Raw genomic sequence first — 6,036 nt, forward strand, 5'->3', positions numbered from 1 at the left:
GGGAAAATATGTTGCTTCCTCTTTGTGAAGATTAAGTCTAACTGTCAGTCTCTTTTTAAAGTTGCAGTTTATCTTGCAACTGTGTGCTCATACTGTATAATGTCCTGTTGGTACTATACTGTAAAGTATTTTGATGTTGTGGTATTACAACAGAAAAAAAGGTTTATTATAACAATTAATATGTGGTACAAGCTCTGTACAAGTAGTCTGTAGTACAGAGTCGGGACAACCAAATAAATAGACCTCTCTGGGTTGCCAGTTTAACCTGTCAGCCACAGGTGTAGCAAATAACAGTAACAATGGCTGCAGTTTATTTAGGTGTTCCAGTTCCAGACCTCTGGTGTTGTGGGTGATAACTCACTGGCACAGGACATCAAATGACCCAAAGTGATCATTAATGTCATTAGTTCCACCTGTGTGTCTCCCACTTTCCCATCTTCAGACTTTTGGGGAGAACAATTAACTCATTTAACTAATTTTCAGCCAACACTGTTGGCACATGACTCTTTTCTGTATTAGCCCAATCTGTTTAATGCAGCTGAGTAGATCAATTTAGCAGCTAATCGCTCACTTTAATCAGATTACTTCACTTTAGCCGTAAAGCTCAGGCCCTAGCCCACCCACAAACAACCCCGTCTTGGTCTGTATCTGAAACTCTCCACTTTTTCTGTAAAAAGATCTCGTGAGGGCACAAAACTCAAATGATCCAACCAGCCCACAGACAATTGCTTTTGAGTCTCTGTAGTGATTAAAAATAAGACTGAATCTTGGCTTTATTCCCCCAAATCCAAATCCCCTCTCTGTTTGTCTCTGCTGGGTGGTTTCACTACAAAGGCAGTGAGACGGATCTCCCAGCTGAGGCTAATCTGTCCTGATCTGTGTGGCACCTTTGGGTGCTCTGTTATTCTCATAATCAATGTAAGTTTTGCTATTCAATTGATTTTAGATATATTCTCTGAATCCCTTTGACATGATAATGCTTTATCGTCCAAAGGTTAAGAGATGAAAAAAGGGAGAATCTCACACCTGGCTTTCCAAACATAGTGAATAGTGAATTAAAGCACTGGCCAAAATCAGCCTTAGAAGTTCAAACCTCATGGAGTCAGGCTGAGAAAATAATTACATAATTACACTAGTGATTGCATCAAACATGAGCTGTAGAACCACTGGGGCACTTTCACCACGCTTCCTTTGCACAAACACAGTTACAGCAAGCTCCATATTAGTGATAGACTATTGAGAGGCCATTTGAAATCTTTCCAACATTCTCAAGTAGCCAGTTTTTCTCAATTTAATAACACTTGTCTGTATTTTTAGAGGGAAAAAGAAAAAAAAAACTATTTGTAAAATAAGAAGCCAGCCATTTAGGTCTGACAGTTTCGAGATGTGGGCCAATATCAATAGTTCACATATTAACTTTTTCCAATAGGCCAGGACCTGATGGAATATTTTTTTTGTACTTCTCTAAAAATCTGTTTCGATCACAAACATTTGTTTTACTCACATTGCACTCTGGTCAGTTATATTGTTGATGAATTTCAACTTGAATCACATTCACCACTCATTTTAATTATAGTGTTACAATGGCAGCATTCATAAAAGTTACACTCCTATGCTGGAAATAGCTTTTACCATTTGGGTTAACTTTTTATAGCCTTCTCTTCTCATCATCCAGTGTGCTTTCAGGTAATAAAAAATCATTTTACAAACCCAGAGACAGTACATTAGATAACATATTAACATGCTTTTATTTTTTCACCACATCCAACAAGAATGGTTGAGTTAAAGCGACCAGCTATATACTGTATATATCTATTTTTTTTTACTAGCAGTATTATGGAGTAATGTTTGCACGCAACAAGTATGATGCGACATTAATGTGCCAAGAAACACGGCAGTGTTTGAAGGGGAAGCATACTGTTGGCTAATAGAACTGGACATAAACAATACTCATTCCAAAATATCCACAAAATAGCTTTGCAAATGTTTTATGAGGAAAGTGATGCATTCAACATGTCTGTTAGACCTCAAGAATACAAACAATGTGTTTTCCTGGGAAACAGTGAATTTAAATATAACTTAATGTGTTGCAGAGAAAATTCCACAGAGTGCCTTTAAACATTCATTCACAAACCCAAAGAGATGTTTTTGGTTTTTTTGGGGTCAGCAACACGATGTTCAAAAAATAGAAAAGCGCTGAGTGTGCATGAATTAATGATGAATGAAAAAAGAATGCAAACCATCATTTTAAACCTTTTATCATGTCCAATTTTGCCTTTTACCCTGTCCACAAAAAAACTTGCTTGCATGTGCAGTCACACACATACATATGTGAATCTCCCATACTTGAGGTGCTACGTTATGAAGCCGCCAACAACTCCACAAGACTTGTTAATAGACAGGAGAAAAGATACAGACACGGGGATACTGCTGAATGATGTGGATGAGGTGGAAGACAAGGTGGATGTTTGCTGTAGCCCACTGATGAAATAGTTCTTGAGGCTCAGACAGGAGAGAAATGTTCCTGTTTCCTGCACTCCTCAATAATCTTCCAGTACTAATAAGTCTTGACTGGATCTGACATTTCTGACACAGACGACTGCTCAGCCAGATATTGTGCTGGATGATTCTGGAAGAAGCAAAAACATGAATCAGTCTTTTCAGGTCAGTAAAGAAGAGAAAACGTGTAATTCTGAAAATGCTTCCCAGATGAAAGAAATTTGCTTATTTTGGATTTTGCCATTCTGTGACTGTCAGAGATGAAATATAGATCAAGCCTGCAAAAGCTCACCTGTGTTAAGAATGAGGAAGTTTTCATTTTTGTTGTGATTCCAAAATAAAGGACTGGAGATGTTAAGCTGTCTTATTATCAGGTTTTATTGCTGTGTAAAGTAGTGTGTCATCTGCATAACAATGGAGGATAATCCTGTCTTTATAGATAATAAATTGATATTTCATGAGATGAAATTTTGAGAGAGAAGTCTCAGAATAGGCAAACATTTAGCCAACAGGGAAGAGAATTTTAGTCTATTGCTTATTATATACAGGTTATATTAATATTTGTACAGGATGCCCAAGAAGACCACATGTCTGTGACATTTACTTACTTTTGTGATAAAAACCTGAAATGTTTCTCTGACATGCCACACAGTAGTGGAAGAGTAGCACAAGTTGAGAGGAGTTATACTGACTTCATTAATGCCAGTTACACATCAGTCCCATCTGTCATTAGCTAACAATTAGCCACCATAAGCAAATCATAATAAACCAGATGAAGCGTTTTAGACTCTTTAAGCTAATTTGTCTGATTTTTCCAGTTATCAAACTCTGCTTTCATCATCATCATTTCCAGCAGAATATTAACCTGAAGCTGAAATAGTAAACAATGGTATTCTAACTGGTACGTACTGTTCACACTGGTGCTTAATGTAGGTACAGTAGAAGAAAACAAGGCTATAGAAATGTGTAACCCATTGCACCTCCCTAGTATTTACAAAAATGTATGTGTATAAATTTCTCCTTTCCTTTAAATTGGCTAATTGTTACTTTCTTGTTCTCCTAAATCATATTTTCTGCTACTGTAGTTGTAGTACATTTAAGTATCAGTATGATGCAGTAGGTATTTCATTAGTACCTAATTTGTACAATGAAATTAAAAAGCAAATTGCAGGCTGTGTCCTAGTGTTAAAAATATTCAACTTCCTCATTCAACTTGTTCTTGAGAAAGGTCGTTTTGGGGCCATTTACAAAGACTGCTGGCAGTTGAATGAGAATGAGGAAGAGCCAAAGTGGGTGTTAGACATAAGGATAACGTTTAGACATATTATAAATCATATATCAAACTATTCCTCTCTCGAAGGACAGCCTAATAAAGAAGAAGTAATCCCTCATTTAAATGCGTGTACTCATTTTGCTTTTAGCCAGATTTTCATTAGTGGAGCCTTGGGAATCCATTCTGTGATTGGTAAACGGTTCAGAAATGAGACAAAGCCTGCGGTAAGAGTCACCTCATGAATTAAACTGCAGAAGAAATGAGATCTGCCGTCCTGCAGGCACTCTGGGAATTCATTGGTGACAGAGCCTCTTAATTAAATCGTGTTTTTGGGTCATTTAGGGTGGAGGCCATCTCTCAGTAGTAGACAGAGACTCCCTCAGAAGCTGGACCAGCTTTAGTGCATGTTTGATTCATAACAGCTATCCTGAGTCATCTCTAAAAGCACCTATGTGATCACACTGACTTCTCCAGTATTTTTCATTAATTTCCCATGAGACTTCTGAATATAGGACGTTGTCCACCCAACAGGCTTGTGAACTATTTTCTTGGAAAGAAAACAGAAAATAACTGGGGGAAAAACGTCATGCAAAATAACACCAGCAACAGGTTTCCTGAAAGTTAAAAATGTCAATTAGGTGTCATTTCCTTTTCAATTTACAAATCGAGTGCAATCTAGTGAAGCTTATGATTCTGATCTCTTTTTTCTAAACAGTTTTTGGTTTGGATGTGGAAGGAACTTCCATGGAGGAGAGGCGATGAGTTTTGTATACAAGCCTCATCTCCATTAGGGTTTTGCCTCTCTGTGTGTATTCGTGTCCTTGGTTTCAAAGAGTTGGGGAGGATCTATGCACTTAATTACCGTGGGCTCATTGCTGGCTCCAAATGGACCATCTCTGGTTGTGAGATGAGTTCTCTGTGGTACGGCCGCTTGGAGTCAGAGGTGGTCAAATGGTCTGGACTTTTGCCACAGCTGCAGTCACACCGGGAAGAAACAGACCCTATAAAATTGTCCAAAGATTACAAAGAGCGACTGGAGCAACAGACGTTCCTTTGTCCTGCGGTGAAGGCATTCCTTACACTCATACGCTGTGGTATTCGCTGTGAATATGCTCTAATGTTTGTTTCCAAATGTCATTTTCCATAGCGGTGTGTGTGCATGTGTGTGTGTGTGTATATGTGTGTGATTTATTGTGGGATCTAAAAGAGGATGATGGCACTGAGAGAACGCCATATGAACTGTCCCTCTGGTAAAAATGTCACACTGCAATCCGAGCGTGAGGCTCAAAACCAAATTACAACTCAAGGTGGAGAGGTCAGCAGAGGAATTTCATTCTTGGCCAGTCTTGTTTTTTTTTTACTGGTGGTGGGGGTTTCTTTAAAGGTGACAAGTGGCTCACTGTCGCCTTGTTTCTCACAGGAACTCTCAAGCACACATTCCCAAAAACTTCACAAAGAGAGGACTTAAACATCCAGTGAGCTACGAATGGAAATGTGGAGATCATCAGGTTGCTGACCCCAGAAAATAAGCATTTCTGAAATCTATCAAAACCAGAGAAATAATAGCAAGTGGTTGTTTTTTGGAACACTTAGTCAGAGTCTCCTTTTCTGCGTTTCCTTCTATTAGTGTGATACTTTCTACAAGCTTCTGTTAATAAAGAGCATTCAGATCATTCTGGGAAGTGCTTTAAATTTCACGTGAACACAAATGCAGCAGTGCTGAGCTTGCCACTCTGGTGGGGAGCTTTTCCTAGCTCAAGTTTTCCCCACTTAGTGGGAGCATATTTTCCACTATTGCGCCAAAGAATAAATGGGATCCATCATGATTTCGCTGATGCCTGAAGAGAAGAAAAAAAATTAGAGAAAATTGAAAAAGAAAAGAGAGAGAGAAAAGGAAAGTGAGAGAGAGAGGGCACACAGGGCAAGAGCAAGATTTTCTGGTAGATTGTGAGGTGTTTTATGGTCTCTGACCCACAGTTGTACGCCTTCGTCTCTAATTAGCAGCAGCTAATTAAAGAGCAGAGATGAGTGGCTAGCAGCAGTCGTGCTTGCTGTGGGGAAAGTGAAAAGTATCTGCTGACACGCCTCCAGGCTCAGTGTAAACATATAGCACACATCAGTGGTGCCTTAACCCCCTGCTGTGACAGCTCAGAGCAAGTTATGACTGCTGAAATTTAATACGTGACATGAATCAATTCAAGAGCCCGTTCAAATCAACCTTCTGAAGCTGATTTTCTGCTCTTTTGAACCAAACTTGTTATCCT

The sequence above is a fragment of the Pempheris klunzingeri genome, chromosome 19 (genome assembly GCF_042242105.1).
Source record: "Pempheris klunzingeri isolate RE-2024b chromosome 19, fPemKlu1.hap1, whole genome shotgun sequence".
Classification (NCBI taxonomy): Eukaryota; Metazoa; Chordata; class Actinopteri; order Acropomatiformes; family Pempheridae; genus Pempheris; species Pempheris klunzingeri.